At 38.7% G+C, this 21,507-nt stretch overlaps 1 pseudogene; it reads left to right on the top strand.

The window, feature by feature from the left end:
• LOC103009403 (60S ribosomal protein L38-like) overlaps positions 1-21,207 on the top strand; it is a 37,442-nt pseudogene extending 16,235 nt beyond the window's left edge.
• Positions 21,208-21,507: the final 300 nt, after the last annotated feature.

The raw sequence follows: 21,507 nt of genomic DNA, 5'->3' as shown, positions 1-21,507 counted from the left end.
GCAAGGATTGCTGACAGCCACCAGAAACTAGGGAGAGACAAAGGAATCTTCCCCAGAGCCTTTGGAGCAGCTGTGGCCTTGCTGACACCTTGATTTTGATTTCGCACTTCTGGTCTCCAGAACTGTGAGAGAATGAATTTCTTTTGTCCTAAGCCACCTAGTTTGTGGTACTGTAATTTGTTATGGCAGCCCTAGGAAACTAATTCATATGGTATGTGAATTATATCCTAATAAACGTGTTCTGTTCTGTTTTGTTTTGTCTTTTAAGGGCTCTGGGTTTAGTTTGTCATAAGTGGAAATTTATATACTCTTGTGGCAGAGAGCATTGGACGTCTAGAAGACAAAAGATGGCCCTAACCATGTAGATTTCTCCTGGGGGGCCATGAACTTATGTTTTATTGCATATGGAACTGTCTTGGCTGCCGGGCAGTATAATTCAGTCATTCCTAGGTCTTTTATTCTTCCTTATCTGAGAAACCCTCTCCCACCTCCATTTAATTCTGTAACTGGGCCACAAACAAAGAAACCTTGTTCTCTCCATTTCCTTACTTCATTTATTTTCTCAGTTTATCATAGATTCTCAGATTTCCTAAGAACAGACTGGACTAGAAGACAGTCTTAGATACTCTGCATTCTCCTACACATGAAAATTTCCCCCAAGTAATGTTTATTATCCAAAATTGGACACTGTCTCATTTGTACCCTTGGGATTTTAATTTACGGAGATGACTGAGTGATAACATGGAGAGGTCAGTGCATTGAAAGAAGATTTGTGTTACCTGCACTTTCTGAGAGGAGGGGGGTCACCACATGGGAAGCACCAGGTTTGATAAGGAGGCAGAAGCAGGAGCAAGGGGAAGGCACAGGTCAGAGCCTTAAGTGGGGTTTCTGCAAGGTAGAGCAGAGTAAACAGTTTAGGATTGGCTACTTTGATTAATTTCAGTGGGCTTTTGGTTACACGGGTGGTCTCTAGTTGCTGTGGGAAGATTTAGGGCAGGGGAAATGTTGGCTTGGTACATGAGAGTTAGATAAGAAGGTGTGTAAGTTCCAGACAAGCTGAATTTTGGGAGAACGGTAAACACTTCGGCTGTGATTAATGGATATAGGATAAACATATAGAATCTAAGAAAACACAGTAAGAACAGATATCCAACTACTTTTTACCTTGGACTGAGTCCCTTATCTACTCAAGGACATTGCCTGAGAGGATAACGACTAAATAATATTCCCTGATTGTTTGGAGCCTTAGCCCTGGGAACTAAACTTTTGTTCCTACTTTACCCAGTCATTAACTGTCCTAAATCCTGCATCCCTCCTAACTGCCAGTCTGTCCTAACGTGTCTGTTCATGTCACTCTATCATCAATGAAAGATCAAAACAAAATTTTAGTAGTTCCCTACTGCCCTCAAGATAAAATGTTCTGAACTTACAGTATTTGAAAAAGAATAGATACATGTATATATATAACTGAATCACTTTGTTGTACAACTGAAACTAACACAACATTGTTAATCAACTGTACTCCAATATAAAATAAAAAGTTTGAAAATATAAAAATAAAAACGGTATGTAGTTTTAATAAAGTTTCCCAAGAACTCTGGAGTTTCAAAAAAAAGATAAAATGTTCTTTGTAAATTATTTAAAATTTATTTTTGAATAGCTAATGCAATACAGCCACTTTACAAGAGGAAAAATCTCCCTTTACTCTTATCCTCTGTTCCCTTCCTCCAAGGCAACCGGTGTTAACTATTTCTTATGTATCTTTTCAAAGAATTTTACACACATACAACAAATACACATATATATTCTCCCACAACTACCATTTTTTTAGCCAAATATTTGCACACAAACACTGCTGCACCTTGCATTTTTCTCTATATGAATAGTCTTATTCATATATCATCTTGCACACTTGTGAGTGTATCTGGAGGGGAAATCTCTTGAAGTAGAATTACTGAATTGTGCTTTTGATAGATGTCTCCAAATTGCCATCCATAGAAGCAGTAGCATTTGGATCCCCATCAGCAATGAACTCACCCTCATCAACATGTGCAGCATTTGCCACCTGAGCCCAGCTCACGTTCCACAGACCTGTCAGTGAGTTCTGTGACTTCCAACTGTCAATATCTACATCCTTGTGCCTGAGGGTTCACCCTCCCCCAACCACAACTGCAGATGGTTCCCTGTAGGATTGCAGAGTTGGGGAGACGAAGAAGGGTCAAAAGCATAGAAAATTATTCTCCCTCTCCCACCTCTTCGACTGAAAAAAGTGCACAACCCAAAAGTTGAGTTATGTTTTATTTGGCGGACAAAACTAAGGACTTCAAGCCTAGGACACAGCATCTCCAATCGCTCTGAGAGACTGCTCTGAAGAAGTAAGGGAGAAGCCAGGATATATAGGAGTTTTTGCAACAAAGACCAGGTAGACAAAACATCAAATGATTACTGTTAATTAAAGAAAACCATATATCTCAAGTTAAGGAATTTAGTGCTTTTCTATGTGTAGGAAGATGCAAGAGTCTGGGCTCACTGAAACCATTCCTTTGATATGCACCTGAGCTATCTGGGACCAGTATCCTGTACTTTCTCATCCTGAGTCTCCTCAGGGTGCAATGTCAAGGGTGGCTGCAGCAGTTGACTGCTAGATGGTGGACATCCTATGTCTATCCTGAGTTCCCTCAGGGCTCGGGACAGCTGTAATGTGATGACTTGCTTTATTTACTGATATGGCAGGCAATATTTTTCATTCACACACCCCTCCACACACACACACAAGGGTCAGCCTTCACCCACGACTTTTCAGCTCGTTCTTCCCTTGGGTGGGACAATTCTGAGGTTGATATGTTTCACTATCTCTCAGAGTTTTTCCACAAGATAGCTAGCTTAATAATGTACTTTTCGGGATTTCCCTGCTGGGTCAATGGTTTAGAATCTGCCTGCCAACGCAGGGGACACGGGTTCAAGCCCTGGTCCAGGAAGATCTCACATGCTGCGGAGCAACTAAGCCCATGCACCACGACTGCTGAGCCTGCGTGCCACAACTACTGAAGCCCGTGCGGAGTAGCCCCTGCTCGCCGCAACTAGAGAAAGCCCACGTGGAGCAACAAAGACCCAATGCAGCCCTAAATAAATAAATAAATAAATAAATAAATAAATAAATAAATAAAATTTTTAAAATGTACCTTTCATTAGCTGCCTCACTTTTTCTATGTCACTTCCCTACTTCCCTTTCCAGTGTCCTCTCCCAGCTGCCCAACTGGAAGTGCTTTCCTTGGATTCTTTTTGTTTGGAATTAAAATCAGGCAAAAGTGGGGTGAGCAAGCTCTACCTCCGCAAAGATAATTGAGCTACTTCTTGTTATTTGGTCTGAATGTCCCTACATCTGTTTCACACTCATCACAGTGTTGATATTTTTCAGTCTCTTGGAAACTAACCTCTTTGAAACCATGCAGCTTTAATTAAAACTTTATTTAAAACAGATGTCTGTGCCAGAATAAATTCACTAAATTACCTGTTTCAAAAATAAGAATATTTACCTTAATCTCAGGAGGAATCCTGAGAGAATGTATGTTCTCTTCCTGTACGTTGGCAGTGAAATTATTCTTAGGTCATGGAAAAGAAAGGGAAATAAACAACATGTTGATTTTAATAGGAAAGAGAAAAAAAAGATGTAGACTTTTAAAACCTTCCTAATAGTTTTTTCAAAATGCCTAACAGCTAACAAGTTAAACAACATGGTGGGGGGAGTGGGGGGCAGAGACTAAATGAACTTCACTTAAATGCTTCTTCACTGATGTAATTTTCTTCTAAGAAAGAGATTTATGTTCAGACACAGGTAGATAAGAACAGTAGCTAAGTGTAAGTTATATTCTTAGAACTTTAGATTTATTACCTCTAAAAGGGAATAATAAGAAGATAAGCTCAAGATGGCAGAGTAGAAAGACGTGAGCTCACCCCCTTCTTACGAAAACACCAAAATCTCAACTAACTGCTGAACAACCATTGACAAAAAAATACTGGAACCTACCAAAAAAGATAACCTACATCCAAAGACAAAGAAGAAGCCACAATGAGATGGTAGGAGGGGCACAACTGCAATAAAATCAAATCCCATACCAGCCAGGTGGACAACCCACAAACTGGAAAACAATTATACCACAGAAGTTATCCCACAGGAGTGAAAGCTCTGAGCCCCACATCAGGCTTCCCAGCCTGGGGGAGGAAGAGTCTCCAGAGAATCTGGCTTTGAAGGCCAGTTGGGTTTGATCACAGGACATCCATGGGACTGGGAGAAACAGAAACTCCACTCTTGGAGGGTGCACACAAAGTCTCACATACACGAGGATCCACAGGAAAAAAGAAGTGAGCCCATAAGAAATTGGGCCAGAACTATCCGTTAGTATTGGAGGGTCTCCTGCAGAGGCGGGGGGTGGCCATGACTCAGTGTGGGGACAAAGACACTGGCAGCAGCAGTACTGGGAAGTACTCATTGGCGTGAGCCCTCCCAGAGGCCACCATCAACACCACCCTACAGCCTGTAGGCTCCAGTGCTGGGTCACCTCAGGCCAAAAAACAAACAGGGTGAGAATACAGCCCCACGCATCAGCAGACAAGTGGATTAAAGTTTTACTGAGCATGGTCCTGCCCACCAGAGGGACAAGACCCAGCTCCACCCACCACCAGTCCCTCCCCTCAGGAAACTTGCAAGCCTCTTAGATAGCCTCATCCACCAGAGGCAGACAGCAGAAACAAGAAGGACAATCCTGCAGCCTTCGGAAAGAAAACCATAATCACAGAAAGTTAGACAAAATGAAATGGCAGAGAAATATGTCCCAGATGAAGGAACAAGGTAAAACCCCAGAAAAACAACTAAGTGAAGTGGAAATAGGCAACCTTCAAGAAAAAGTATTCAGAATAGTGATAGTGAAGATGATCCAGGATCTCAGGAAAAGAATGGAGGCAAGGATTGAGAAGATGCAAGAAATGTTTAACAAAGACGTAGAAGAACTAAAGAACAAACAGAGATGAACAATACAATAACTGAAATGAAAAATACACTAAAAGGAATCAAGAGCAGAATAACTGAGACAGAAGAACAGATAAGTGACCTGGAAGACAGAATGGTGGAAATCACTGCCATGGAACAGAATAAAGAAAAAAGAAAGAAAAGAAGTGAAGACAGTCTAAGAGACCTCTGGGACAACATTAAACACACCAACATTCATATTATAGGGGTTCCAGAAGGAGAAGAGAGAAAAAGGACCTCAGAAAATATTTGAAGAGATAACAGCTGAAAACTTCCCTAACATGGGAAAGGAAACAGTCACCCAAGTCCAGGAAGCACAGAGAGTCCCAGGTAGGATAAACCCAAGGAGGAATATGGCTGAGACACATAGTAATCAAGCTGACAAAAATTAAAGACAAAGAAAAAATATTAAAATCAACAAGGGAAAAACAACAAATAACATACAATGGAACTCCCACAAGGCTATCAGCTGATTTCTCAGCAGAAACTCTTCAGGCCAAAAGGGTATGGCAAGATATATTTAAATTGATGAAAGGGACTTCCCTGGTGGGTCAATGGTTAAGAATCCGCCTGCCAGTGCAGGGAACATGGGTTTGAGCCCTGGTTTGGGAAGACGTCACCTGCTTCAGAGCAACTAAGCCTGTGCACCACAACTACTGAGCCTGTGCTCTAGAGCCTGAGAGCCACAACTACTGGGCCCATGTGCTGCAACTACTGAAGCCCGTGCACATAGAGCCAATGCTCTGCAACAAGAGAAGCCACTCAAATGAGAAGCCCGCGCACCGCAATGAAGAGTAACCCCTGCTCACCACAACTAGAGAAAGCACAGGTGCAGCAACAAAGACCCAATGCAGCCAATAAATAAATAAATAAATAAATAAATAAATAAATAAATAAATAAAAAGTGATGAAAGGGAAGAAGCTACAACCAAGAATACTCCACCTAGCAAGGCCCTCATTCAGATTTGATGGAGAAATCAAGAGCTTTACAGACAAGCAAAAGCAAAGAGAATTCAGCATCACCAAATTCAGCTCTGCAACAAATACTAAAGGAACTTCTCTAGGCAGGAAAGAGACCAGCAACGTAGAATGACCTTTTACATATATAGACTGCTATCTCAAAACCTCATGGGAACAGTAAACCCAAAAACTACAATAGATACACACACACAAAAGAAAAAGCAACTCAAACACAACACTAAAGATGACCATCAAACCACAAGAGAAGAGAACAAAAGAGAAAGGGAATAAAAAAGACCTACAGAAACAAACCCAAAACAATTAAGAAAATGGCAATAGGAGCATACATATGGATAATTATTAAATGTAAATGGATTAAATGCTCCCACCAAAAGACACAGACTGGCTGAATGGATACAAAAACAAGACCCATATATCTGCTGTCTACAAGAGACCCACTTCAGACCTAGGGACACATACAGACTGAAAGTGAAGGAATGGAAAAAAGATATTCCATGCAAATGGAAGTCAAAAGAAAGCTGGAGTAGCAATTCTCATATCAGACAAAATAAACTTTAAAATAAAGACTATTACAAGAGACAAAGAAGGACACTACATAATGATCAAGGAATCAATCCAAGAAGAAGATATAACAATTGTAAATATTTATGCACCCAACATAGGAGCACCTCAGTACATAAGGCAAATGCTAACAGCCATAAAAGGGGAAATCGACAGTAACACAATCATAGTAGGGGACTTTATCACCCCACTTTCACTAATGGACAGATCATCCAAACTGAAAATAAATAAGGAAACACAAGCTTTAAATTATACATTAAACACGATGGACTTCATTGACACTTATAGGACATTCCATCCAAAAACAACAGAATACACTTTCTTCTCAAGTGCTCACGGAACATTCTCCAGGATAGATCATATCTTGGGTCACAAATCAAGCCTTGGTAAATTTAAGAAAATTGAAATCGTATCAAGTATCTTTTCCTACCACAACGCTATGAGACTAGATATCAACTACAGGAAAAAAATCTGTAAAAAATAGAAACACATGGAGGCTAAACAATACACTACTTAATAACCAAGAGATCACTGAAGAAATCAAAGAGGAGATCAAAAAATACCGAGAAAGAAATGAAAATGAAAAGGCGACAACCCAAAATCTATGGGATGCAGCAAAAGCATTTCTAAGGAGAAGTTTATAACAATACAATCCTACCTCAAGAAACTAGAAACATCTCAAATAAACAACCTAAACTTCCATGTAAAGCAATTAGAGAAAGAAGAACAAAAAACCCGAAAGTTAGTAGAAGGAAAGAAATCATAAAGATCAGAGCAGAAATAAATGAAAAAGAAATGAAGGAAACAATAGCAAAGATCAATAAAACTAAAAGCTGGTTCTTTGACAAGATAAACAAAATTGATAAACCATTAGCCAGACTCATCAAGAAAAAAAGGGAGAAGACTCAAATCAATAGAATTAGAAATGAAAAAGAAGTAACAACTGACATTGCAGAAATACAAAGGATCATGAGAGATTACCTCAAACAACTATATGCCAATAAAATGGACAACCTGGAAGAAATGGACGAATTCGTAGAAAGGGAAAACCTTCCATGACTGAACCAGGAAGAAATAGAAAATATAAACAGACCAATCACAAGCACTGAAATTGAGGCTGTCATTAAAAATCTTCCAACAAACAAAAGTCCAGGACCAGATGTTTTCACAGGCGAATTCTATCAAACATTTAGAGAAGAGCTAACACCTATCCTTTTCAAACTCTTTGAAAATATAGCAGAGAGAGGAGCACTCTCAAAATCATTCTATGAGGCCACCATCACCCTGATACCAAAACCAGACAAAGATGTCACAAAGAAAGAAAACTACAGACCAATATCACTGATGAACATACATGCAAAAATCCTCAACAAAATACTAGCAAGCAGAATCCCACAACACATTAAAAGGATCATACACCATGATCAAGTGGGGTTTATCCCAGGATGGAAGGATTCTTCAATATTTACAAATCAATCAATGTGATACACCATGTTAACAAATTGAAGGAGAAAAATCATACGATCATCTCCATAGATGCAGAAAAATTTTTCAACAAAATTCAACATCCATTTATGATAAAAACCCTCAACAAAGTAGGCATAGAGGGAACTTACCTCAACATAATAAAGGCCATATATGACAAACCCACAGCCAACATCTTTCTTAATGGTGAAAAACTGAAACGATTTCCACTAAGATCAGGCACAAGACAAGGTTGTCCACTCTCACCACTATTATTCAACATAGTTTTGGAAGTTTTAGCCACATCAGTCAGAGAAGAAAATGAAATAAAAGGAATCCAAATCGGAAAAGAAGTAAAGTTATCACTGTTTGCAGAGGACATGATACTATACATAGAGAATCCTAAAGATGCTACCAGAAAACTACGAGAGCTAATCAATGAATTTGGTAAAGTAGCAGGATACAAAATTAATGCACAGATATCTCTTGCATTCCTATACACTAATGATGAAAAATCTGAAAGAGAAATTAAGGAAACACTCTGATTTACCATTGCAACAAAAAGAATAAAATACCTAGGAATAAACCTTCCTAGGGAGACAAAAGACCTGTATGCAGAAAACTATAAGACACTGATGAAAGAAATTAAAGATGATACAAGCATGTGTAGAGATATACCATGTTCTTGGATTGGAAGACTCAACATTGTGTAAATGACTATACTACCCAAAGCAATCTACAGATTCAATACAATCCCTATCAAACTACCAAGGGCATTTCTCACAGAACTAGAACAAACAATTTCACAATTTGTATGGAAATACAAAAGACCCCGAATAGGGCTTCCCTGGTGGCTCAGTGGTTAAGAATCCGCCTGCCAATGCAGCGGACATGGGTTTGAGCCCTGGTCTGGGAAGATCCCACATGCCACGTAGCAACTAAGCCTGTGCACCACAACTACTGAGCCTGCGCTCTAGAACCCGTGAGCCACAACTACTGAGCTCACGTGCCACAACTACTGAAGCCCGTGTGCCTAGAGCCCATGCTCCGCAGCAAGAGAAGCCACCGCGATGAGAAGCCTGTGCACCGCAATGAAGAGTAGACCCTGCTCTTCGCAACTAGAGAAAGCCTGCGTGCAGCAACGATGCAGCAAGGAAGACCCAACGCAGCCAAAAATAAATAAATAAATTAATTAATTAATTAATTAAAAAAAAAAAAAGACCCCGAATAGCCAAAGCAATCTTGAGAAAGAAAAACGGAGCTGGAGGAATCAGGCTCCTGGACTTCAGACTATATTACAAAGATACAGTAATCAAGACAGTATGGTACAGCAACAAAAACAGAAATATAGATCAATGGAACAGGATAGAAAGCCCAGAGATAAACCCAGGCACATATGGTCACCTTATTTTTTATAAAGGATGCAAGAATATACAATGGAGAAAAGACAGCCTCTTCAATAAGTGGTGCTGGGGAAACTAGACAGCTACATGTAAAAGAATTAGAACACTCCCTAACACCATACACAAAAATAAACTCAAAATAGATTAAAGACCTAAATGTAAGGCCAGACACTATAAAACTCTTAGAGGAAAACATCGGCAAAACACCCTATGACATAAATCACAGCAAGATCCTTTTTGACCCCTCTCCTAGAGAAATGGAAATAAAAACAAAAATAAACAAATGGGACCTAATGAAACTTAAAAGCTTTTGCACAGCAAAGGAAACCATAAACAAGACCAAAAGACAACCCTCAGAATGGGAGAAAATATTTGCAAATGAAGCAACTGACAAAGGATTAACCTCCAAAATTTACAAGTAGCTCATGCAACTCAATATCAAACAAACAAACAACCCAATCCAAAAATGGGCAGAAGACCTAAATAGACATTTCTTCTAAGAAGATATACAGATTGCCAAAAAACACATGAAAGAATCCTCAACATCACTAGTCATTAGAGAAATGCAAATCAAAACTACAGTGAGGTATCACCTCACACCAGTCAGAACTACCATAATCAAAAAATCTACAAACAATAAATGCTGGAGAGGGTGTGGAGAAAAGGGAAACCTCTTGCACTGTTGTTAGGAATGTAAATTGATACAGCCACTATGGAGAACAGTATGGAGGTTCCTTAAAAAACTAAAAATAGAACTACCATATGACCCAGCAATCCCACTACTGGGCATATACACTGAGAAAACCATAATTCAAAAAGACACATGCACCCCAATGTTCATTGCAACTCTATTTACAGTAGCCAGGTCATGGAAGAAACCTAAGTGTTCATCGACAGATGAATGGATAAAGAAGATGTGGCACATATATACAATGGAATATTACTCAGCCATAGAAAGAAACGAAATTGAGTTACTTGTAGTGAGGTGAATGGACCTAGAGTCTGTCTGAAGTAAGTCAGAAAGAGAAAGACAAATACCATATGGTAACACATATATATGGAATCTAAAGAAAAAAAAAAGGTTCTAAAGAACGTAGGGGCAGAACAGGAATAAAGACACAGACGTAGATAATGGACTTGAGGACACGGGGAGAGGGAAGAGTAAGCTGGGACGAAGTGAGAGAGTGGCATGGACTTATATATACTACCAAATGTAAGATAGATAGCTAGTGGGAAGCAGCTGCATAGCACAGGGAGATCAGCTCGGTGCTTTTTGACCACCTAGAGGGGTGGGATGGGGAGTGTGGGAGGGAGATGCAAGAGGGAGGAGATATGGGGATATATGTATATGTATAGCTGATTCACTTGTTATAAAGCAGAAACTAACAGAGCATTGTAAAGCAATTATACTCCAATAAAGATGTTAAAATAAATAAATAAGTAAAATAAAGACTTATATGAGACAAAGAGGTACACTACATAATGATGGATGGATGGATGAATCCAAGAAGAAGATATAACAATCTTTAATACATATGCACCCAACATAGGAGCACCTCATTATATAAGGAAAATACTAACAGCCATAAAGGGAGAAATCAACAGTAACACAATAATAGTGGAGGACTTTAACACCTCACTTTCATCAATGCACAGATCATCCAGACAGGAAATCAATGAGGAACACAGGCCTTAAATGACACATTAGACCAAATATTTAAAGAACATTCCATCCAAAAGCAGCAAAATACACATTCTTCTCATGTGCACATGGAACATTTTCCAGGATTGACCACATGCTGGGCCAAAAAGCGAGCCTCAGTAAATTTAAGAAAATTGAAATCATATCAAGTATCTTTTCCGACCACAGTGCTATGAAATTAGAAATCAACTACGAGAAAAAAAACTGTGAAAAACACAAACACATGGAGGCTAAATAAATCAAAGAGGAAATAAAAAAATACTTAGAGACAAAAGAAAACAAACATATAATGATCCAAAACCTAGGTGCTGCAGCAAAAGCAGTCCTAAGAGGGAAGTTTATAGCAATACAATCCTACCTCAGGAAACAAGAAAAATCTCAAATAAACAACCTAACCTTACACCTAAAGCAACTAGAGAAAGAAAAACAAACAAAACCTAAAGTTAGTAGAAGGAAAGGAATCATAAAGATCAGAGCAGAAATAAATGAAATAGAGACAAAGAAAACAATAGCAAAGGTCAATGAAACTAAATTCTGGTTTTTTTAAAAGATAAACAAAATTGATAAACCTTTAGCCAGACTCATCAAGAACAAAAGGGAAAGGACTCAAATCAATAAAATTAGAAATGAAAAAGAAGTTACAACTGACACCACAGAAATATAAAGGATCATAAGAGACTACTACAAGCAACTGTATGCCAATAAAATGGACAACCTGGAAGAAATGGACAAATTCTTAGGAAGGTACAATCTCCCAAGACTAAACCAGGAAGAAATAGAAAATATGAACAGACCAATCACAAGTACTGAAATTGAAACAGTGATTTAAAAACTCCCAACGAAGTCCAGAGGGCTTCACAGGTGAATTCTATCAAACATTTTGAGAAGAGCTAACACCTATCCTTCTGAAACTCTTCCAAAAAATTGCAGAGGAAGGAAAACGCTCAAACTCATTCTACGAGGCCACCATCACCCTGATACCAAAACCAGACAAAGGAATCACAAAAAAAGAAAATTACAGGCCAATATCACTGATGAAAATAGATGCAAAAATCCTCAACAAAATACTAGTAATCTGAATCCAACAATATATTAAAAGGATCAAGGGGGATTTAATCCAGGGATTCAAGGATTTTTCAATATCCAGAAATCAATCAGTGTGATACACCACATCAAAAAATTGAAGAATAGGGGCTTCCCTGGTGGCGCAGTGGTTGAGAATCTGCCTGCCAATGCAGGGCACACGGGTTCGAGCCCTGGTCTGGGAAGATCCCACATGCCGCAGAGCAACTAGGCCCGTGAGCCACAACTACTGAGCCTGCGCGTCTGGAGCCTGTGCTCCGCAACAAGAGAGGCCGCGATAATGAGAGGCCCGCACACCGCGATGAAGAGTGGCCCCCGCTTGCCACAACTAGAGGAAGCCCTCGCACAGAAACGAAGACCCAACACAGCCAAATAAATAAATAAATAAATAATTAAATAATTAAAAAAAAAAATTGAAGAATAAAAACCATATGATCATCTCAATAGATGCAGAAAAAGCTTTTAACAAAATTCAACACCCATTTATGGTTGAAAAAAAAAAAAACTCTCCAGAAAGTGGACATAGAGGAAACATACCTCAACATAATAAAGGCCATATATGACAAACCTACAGCTAACATCATACTCAAGAGTGAAAAGCTGGAAGCATTTCCTCTAAGATCAGGAACAAGACAAAGATGTTCACTCTCGCCACTTTTATTCGACATAGTTTTGGAAGTCCTAGCTATGGCAATCAAAGAAAAAGAAATAAAAGGAATCCAAATTGGAAAAGAAAAAGTTAAACTGTCACTGTTTTCAGATGACATGATACTATACATAGAAAATCCTAAAGACACTACCAGAAAGCTACTAGAGCTCATCCATGAATTTGGTGAAGTTGCAGATTACAAAATAAATACACAGATTTCTGTTGCATTTCTATACACTAACAATGAAAGATCACAATGAGAAATAAAAGATAAATAAATAAAATTAAACAATCCCATTTACCATTGCATCAAAAAGAATAAAATACCTAGGAATAAACCTACCTAAGGAGAAAAAAGACCTGTACCCCGAAAACTATAAGATGCTGATGAAATAAATTGAAGATGACACAAACAGATGGAAAGATATACCATGTTCTTGGATTGGAAGAATCAATATGGTCAAAATGACTATACTACCCAAGGCAATCTACAGATTCAGTGCAATCCCTATCAAGTTACCAATGGAATTTTTCACAGAACTAGAACAAAAAATCTTAAAATTTGTTTGGAGATACAAAAGACCCTGAATAGCCAAAGCAATCTTGAGAAAGAAAAAAGGAGCTGGAGGAATCAGGCTGCCTGACTTCACTCTACTACAAAGCTATAGTCATCAAAACAGTATGGTACTGGCACAAAAAACAGAAATATAGATCAATGGAACAGGATAGAAAGCCCAGAAATAAACCCACACACCTATGGTCAATTAGCGTAAGACAAAGGAGGCAAGAATATACAGTAGAGGAAAGACAGTCTCTTCAATAAATAGTGCTGGGAATACTGGACATCTACATGTGAAAAAAACTGAAATTAGAAAATTCTTTAACACCACACACAAAAATAAACTCAAAATGTATTAGAGACCTAAATGTGAGACTGGACACTACAAAACTCTTAGAGGAAAATATAGGCAGAACACTCTCTGACATAAATTGCAGCAATATCTTTTTTGATCCATCTCCCAGAGTAATGGAAATAAAAATAAAAATAAACAAATGGGACCTAATTTAACTCAGAAGCTTTTGCACAGAAAAGGAAACTATAAACAAAACAAAAGACAACCCACACAATGGGAGAAAATATTTGCAAATTATGTGACCAACAAAGGATTAGTCTCCAAAATTTACAAACAGCTCATGTGACTTAATATCATCAAAACAAACACCCAATCACAAAATGGGCAGAAGACCTAAATAGACATTCCTCCAAAGAAGAGGCACATGAAAAAATGTTCAACATCGCTAATTATTAGAGAAATGCAAATCAAAACCACAATGACATATCACCTCACACCAGTCAGAATGGTTATCATAAAAAAATCCACAAACAACAAATGCTGGAGAGGGTGTGGAGAAAAGGGAACCCTCTTGCACTGTTGGTGGGAATGTAAATTGATACAGCCACTATGGAGAACAGTATGGAGGTTCCTTGAAAAACTAAAAATAGAGCTACCATATGATCCTTCAATCCCACTCCTGGGCATATATCCAGAGAAAAACACCATCTGAAAGGATACATGCACCCCAATGTTCATTGCAGCACTATTTACAATAGCCAAGACGTAGAAGCAACCTAACTGTCCATCGACAGAGGAATGGATAAAGAAGATGTGGTACATATATACAATAGAATATTACTCAGCCATTAAAAAGAATGAAATAATGCCATTTGCAGCAACAAGGATGGACCTAGAGATTGTAAGTCTCTAGGTGGAGTAAGACATACTGAGTGAAGTAAGTCAGAGAAAGAGAAATATCACATGATATTGCTTATATGTGGAATCTAAAAAAAAAATGATACAAATGGGCTTGTTTGCAGGACAGAAGCAGACTCACAGACTTGGAGAGCGAACTTGTGGTTGCCAGGGGGGGAAGGGTTGGGGGGGATAGTTAGGGAGTTTGGGATTCACATGTACACACTGCTAAATTTAAAATGGATGACCAGGGCTTCCCTGGTGGTGCAGTGGTTAAGAATCCGCCTGCCAATGCAGGGGAACCCTGGTCCAGGAAGGTCCCACATGCTGCAGAGCAACTAAGCCCATGCACCACAACTACTGAGCCTGCGAGCCACAAATACTGAAGCCCGGGCACTTGGAACCCGTCCATGCTCCACAACAAGAGAAGCCACCGCAATGAGATGCCTGCACACCGTAATGAAGATTAGCACCCGCTCACCGCAACTAGAGAAAGCCCGCGCACAGCAACAAAGACCCAACACAGCCAAAAATTTTTTTAAAAAACTTTGTTTAAATGGATGACCAGCGGGGATCTGCTGTGTAGCACAGGGAACTCTGCTCAATATTATGTAACAACCTAAGTGGGAAAAGAATTTGAAAAAGAATAGATACATGTATATGTGTAACTGAATCACTTTGCTGTACACCTGAAACACAACGTTGTTAATCAACAATACTACGTTATTAAAAAGTTTAAAAAAAAAAAAAGACATAACAACAAGCGCTGGGGTGAGGATGTGAAGAAATTAGAAGCCTCATACATTGCTACTGGGAATGTAAAATGGTGCAGCTGCCTTGAAATAATTTCACAGTTCCTCTAAATTTAAACATAGAGTTATATGACCCAGAAATTCCATTCCTGGGTATATACCCAAGAGAAATGAAAATGTATGTCACACACACAAAACAAGTATACACAAATGTTTATAGCAGCCTTATTCACAATAGAAAAAATAAAATATTGTATATCTATGCAATGGAATACTATTTAGCAATAAAAAGAAATGAAGTATTGATATATGCTACAACATGGATGAGCCTTGAAAACATCATGTTAAATGAAATAAACCAGTCACAAAAGACCACATATTCTATGTAATCATTTTTATGAAATGTCCAGAATAGGCAAATCTATAGACAGAAAGCAGATTTGTGGTTGCCAAGGGCTGAGGGAATTGGGGGTAATAGGGAGTGGCTACTTATAAGTACAATGTTTCTTTTAGGGATGATGAAAAAGTTCTAAAACTGATTGTTGTGATAGCTGTACAACTTAGTGAATATACTAAAAACCATTGAATTGTTTACTTTAAATGGGTTAATTGTATGCTATGTGAATTATAATCAAAATAAAGCTGTTATTTTAAAAAAGAAGAGTATATTCTACATCAGTGTAGAAAGTGGAGGGAACAAGCTTGATGTAAGAGAGGCCATGAGAATAATAGTATGTTTTTTTCTGATGAGAAATAAATAAATAAATAAATAAATAAATAATAAAATGGAATAATAATTCACATGCTTGTTTTGATGATTAAATGAACGAATAGATGTAAAGTATTAGCACATTCCCTGGCATATAATAAAGGCTCCATAGTTGGTAGTTATTCCTATGAAAACAGTTTTTACTCGTATGGCATTGTGTGCTCTAGAAGACTAGAAGAACACATTCCATGAGAGTTCTTGACCCTGAGAACAGCCTAGGGAAGGGCACTACATAAACTGTTCATTAGACAGAAACCCCACATCTCAGCAGAGTGCAAATCAAGAAGACAGCACAGTCTCCTTTCCCATACTTTGCATTGCTCAGGCAGTCCAGACTTCTATAAATGTGTAGAAGGAGGCATCACAAGAGTTGCTACGTATAAGAATAGACAGAACCTCTTGCAATACTGGAATAGGCATATATTCTCTCCTCTGAGACCATTGCTCTTGCTACTCCTACCTACCACTCGCAATATTAATGTTACCAATTCCAAAAACAACTTTTAGAGATGCAGCAACACTGCCTCCTCTTCAAAGCAAACTGTGCTTTGTTTGTTTGTTTGTTTGTTTGTCAAAAGCAAAATTTGGAGGTGAGAGGTAGAGGGTAGGAAATGGGAGTTAGTAGAGAGAGTATGTACTATATATATCATGGCATCTCTAATAATATAGCAGAAAGAGCTGGACTAAGAACCATGGAGGCACAGATATAATTCTGGCTCTTTCAATGAAAGAGTTTGTGAACTTGGGCAAACTTACTTAGTTTGTCTGTGAACAGGCATATAATAACTTACATGCAAGTGCTGTCAACTCTACTTCCAAGGTATATCTCAATTCTATCCACTTCTTTCTATATATTCTATCACATAAGCCAGGCCACTATCATTTCCTATCTAGTATATAACAACAGCCTCGTCTGGATTTCTTGTTTCCCTGCTGACCCCACTACAGTTTATCCAAGACCCTGAAGCAGAGGAATATTTGAGAATTTTAAATCTTAGGAAAAAAATCCATACTTGTAACAGCCCTCATGATATTAATCACCCCCTGCCAAAACCTCTCTTACCTTATTGTGCTGGCAGACTCTAAGGTGGCCCCCATGGTGTCTGCCTGGTATTCACGCCTTGTGTAATCTTCTCGCCTTGAGTAGATAGGACCTGGACATGTTTTTACTCAACAGGATACAGCAAAGATGATGGAGTGTCTCTTCACTAATAACATTTCATAAGATTGTAACCCATCTTGCTAGGAGACTCTCTCCTTTGTTGGATTTGAGGAAGCAAGCAACCATGTAGGGAAGGTCCTCAAGGCAAGGAACTGAGGGCAGCCTTCAGCTGACAGCTAGCAAGAAATGGAAGCCCTCAGTCCAACAGCCTAAAGGGAACTGAGTTATTTCAACAACTTCATTAGCTTGGAAGTAAATCCTCAGATGAGCCTTGGATGAGAACCCAGCCCTTGCCAATACCTTGACTGCAGCTTTGCAGAAGGTCCAGTAACGCTGTGCCTGGATTCCTGATTCACAGAAATGGTGTCATTTTAAGCTGATAAACTTGTAGTAATATTGTTAATGCAGCAATACCTAATTCTTATCTTCCACCACACTCCTCCTCATCCTCTATAATCTACCTACACTGGGCCTTCTCGCTGCTGTTCCTGTATGTCAAGGTTATTCCCTCCTAAGGGCCCTTACACTTGCCACGCTCTCTGCCTAGAAGGCTCCTAACCCAACTCTTCACTTAGTTGACTTTATCTTGTCATTCAGGTCTTAGCTCTAGTGTTCATTCTTATCTACCTAAGTAGCCACCCTGACATTAGCACATCATACAGTTTTAGTTTTCTGCATAATGTTTTTTAGTACCAGTAAAATTTTGCTTATTCAGTTTCTTTACCCTAGAATGTAAGCTATTTGAGATCAAGGACCTTGTCTATCTTGTATGCCTAGAACCTAAAACAGTGCCTGGCAACATTCCTTAAAAACTTGTTATCATTAAATGATCATTGGGCAATATTTAAGCTCCATCCAGTGCCAAAATGATCTCAGGTCCATAAAAGGGCATATACAAAGATGTTCATTGTAACAGTATTTGTGGCACAGTGAGTGGGAGATAATCTGGGTGTCCATCACTGGGAGAGGTGATCAGTAAAATGTGCTAGATGCACACGTGTAGAGCTATGTAGCAATTAGAAGCAACAGATCAGATGTGCACATCGAAACATGGCTGAACTGAAAGCATAGCACTCAAGACTAAGATGTATAAGATGCATGTTTTTTATAAACAAAAATACAGGTGCACACAAAAATACATATTTTGTAAGAACAATACAAATAGAACCACATTAAATGGATTAGAATGCTTTCCTATAGGAGGGGAAGGAGATGCAAATGGGAAATGAGTTTAAGAGGGAATAAATAAAACAAGAGAAGGACCTTACACAGACTAACGATGATAATGTGCTGGAATTGGGCTGTATGATAATTTAGTCTTCTGCACCTGAGAGCCCAAATTAAGGCCAAAGAAAATTGTGTGGTTCAGAGATCATAGGAGACATCATAGGGTGTCACCAGCCTAAAGATAGGAAGTTTTGGGTTAAATACTATAAGGTGACCAACACTAGAAGGCTCACTCATGACTCCCACTATTCCCTCCTTCTCCTCATGGAACCGGGCATCTGGGTGCTTCCAAATTTTCTCTCACCTTTCTCTCAAATAGTCTCCACCTCTCTTGGGTCTCCATTATGATTAGACTTAGGTTCAATTGTCACGACACTGCTGCTTCACAGGTGATGCCATGCTCTTTCAACAGAAAGTATATAACATCTGATCATCTCTTTTTGTGTGATATAGAGCTGATAATGATCAATGCACAGTCTTTATGTCAAGGTCTCTTTAGTCTTTGATTATCTGAAGCTAATTTTCTAGTATATTCCTCAGGAAGAGTTCATGGGAACAATACTCGCTGAGTTTTTAAACGTTTGTAATGGTTTGTCTATAACTTATGGAGTTGAAAGTCAGCACAGAAGAATATAAATCCTTGGCTCACATTTTCTTAACACACAATGAATTTTCAAACCTCTGTGTTATAGCTTATAACCTTTCTCCACCTGGAATGTCCTTCCCACTTGTCACCTGTCAAACTCTATTCAGCCACCTGGGCCCAGTGGTGGCTTTCTACTACTAGGAAAGCGTTCCTGTCTCCTCTGGACAGAATTAAGTTCTATTTTCAATAGTGCAACTTTATGGGGACTTTGTGGTCCAGTGGTTAAGAATCTGCCTTCCAATGCAGGGGACACAGGTTCAATCCCTGGTCTGGGAACTAAGATCCCACATGCCACGGGGCAACTAAGCCCACGCACCACAACTAGAGAGCCCGTGTGCCGCAACTACTGAGTCCACATGCTCTGGAGCCCGTGTGCCACAACTAGAGAGAAGCCTGTGTGCTACAACTAGAGAGAAGCCTGTGCGCTGCAACTAGAGAAACCTACGCACTGCAACGAAGTGCCCAAGCACTGCAACAAAAGATCCTGCATGCCGCAACTAAGACCCAATGCAGCCAAATAAATAAAAAAATAAAATGTTTTAAAAATAATGCAACTTTATACATTTCTCTAGTACATCACTTAACACATTCTATATAGCTACAACTTATTAAGCACTGTGTGCTGGGCACAGTTGAGCCATGTAGTGGATTAATTACATGTAGTGCACTATATGTACACTTGTACACGTGTGTGCTTTCTTTGGAATTTTAAATTGCCTAATGTTTTTGTTTGTCTAGTTTTCTAGGCAAACAAAAGAAACGTGTGTTTTACTTTTTCTTTGGTGACATCATTTCATTTTTGATCACCATATCATCCCTAAACTTTCACCCAGCTGTCTCTATCTCAGTACATGTCAACACTTCGGGTACCTTAGGATTCGTTTTCCTGGACACACCTCCCTCAAAGCTTTCTAAGCTGCTCCAATCTGGGCTGCAGGCTCTCAGGTGCTGCTATCGGAGGTTTACCTTCACCATCACCTGGGAATTCTCTTTGCCTCTTTTTTTGGGGTGGATTTCCTATTTCCTGGATCTTATATTATTCCTTTTCTTCAGTTACTTTCCTGTAACTCAGCTACTGGAGATTAAAACTTACTCTGTCCTCACATGTGATTGATAGAGTGCCAACTTTATAATTCCAAGCTGATAGTTTTTTCTCTCAGAATATTAAAGACATTGTTCTACTGTCTTCCAGTTTTCAGTGTTGCTGTTGAGTAGCCAATGCCATTATGATTTTGAATCCTTTATGGGTGACTTTTTTCAACCTGGAAGCTTTTCCCAACCTCTTTTTATCCCAGGGTTCTGAAATTTCAAGGTGAGGTGGCCTGGTGCACTCAGTGGGCCCCATCAATCAGAAACTCAATTTTGAGAAATTTTTAAAAATTATTTCTCCAATAACTTCCTCCTCTTTACTTGTTTGTTTGTTTCTCTCTCCATGGAACTCCTATCATTCAGATATTGTGTCTCTTGGGCTGATTTTCTAATTTTCATATATTTGCTTTCCTATTTTCCATCTCTTTGTCTTTTTGTTCTATTTTCTGAGACATTTCCTCACCTTTAATTTACAATCCTACTTAAAAAAAAACTTTTCAGACAGTTATTTTTATATTTCTTAAAGTGAAATTATGAAAAAAACAAATACTAGCACCTAGTACAGTGCCTGACACATGGTAATAGGTGCTGAGTACATAGTTTTCAAAAAATGAATGGATTTCAACTCCCAAACTGCCACTTGGAGTTAAGGGATCAAAACAGCTGACAATAGATTTTTCCATCTTCTTGCTTCCTCCTACTCTGGGGTTGGTTGGCCTGAGCACTCTCCTTTGTGCCCCATAAAACTGAGGAAATCAAGGACTTTGTGCTCACAGACAGGTGAAAGGGTGCCAGATCTGTCAAGATTAAGAAAAATAAGGATGATCTGAAGTTTAAAGTTTGATATAGCAAATACTTTTATACCTTGGTCACCACAGACAAAGGCAGAGAAACTGGAAATCTGTTCCTGCCCCAGGTTTGACAATGAAGGAACTGAAATGAACAAGGCGTGCTGTTTTGAACTGTATTTAAATCTTTTGAATTAAAAAAAAAAAAAGCAGCTGACAATAGGCTTCATGAATTTCCCATTGCCCTCTTTTTCTTAGAAATAATTACTACCAGTTTAGTTTTAAAAGTACTTTTGAGTTAATAACATGCTTTTCCATGTTGTTTATATAGGCTAATTTTTTCTAAGAAGCCAATAAATTTAAAAGAAGCAATTATTCAGATAAGCTTATTTGCATGGCAAAACTAATAAACTGATAACTGCTCTGCTAAAATATGGTAAAAAGCAAGTGAAAA

This window comes from Balaenoptera acutorostrata, chromosome 11, assembly GCF_949987535.1.
Source record: "Balaenoptera acutorostrata chromosome 11, mBalAcu1.1, whole genome shotgun sequence".
Classification (NCBI taxonomy): domain Eukaryota; kingdom Metazoa; phylum Chordata; class Mammalia; order Artiodactyla; family Balaenopteridae; genus Balaenoptera; species Balaenoptera acutorostrata.
The sequence above is the reverse complement of the archived record's forward strand: the minus strand, read 5'-3'. Positions and strand labels throughout refer to the sequence as shown.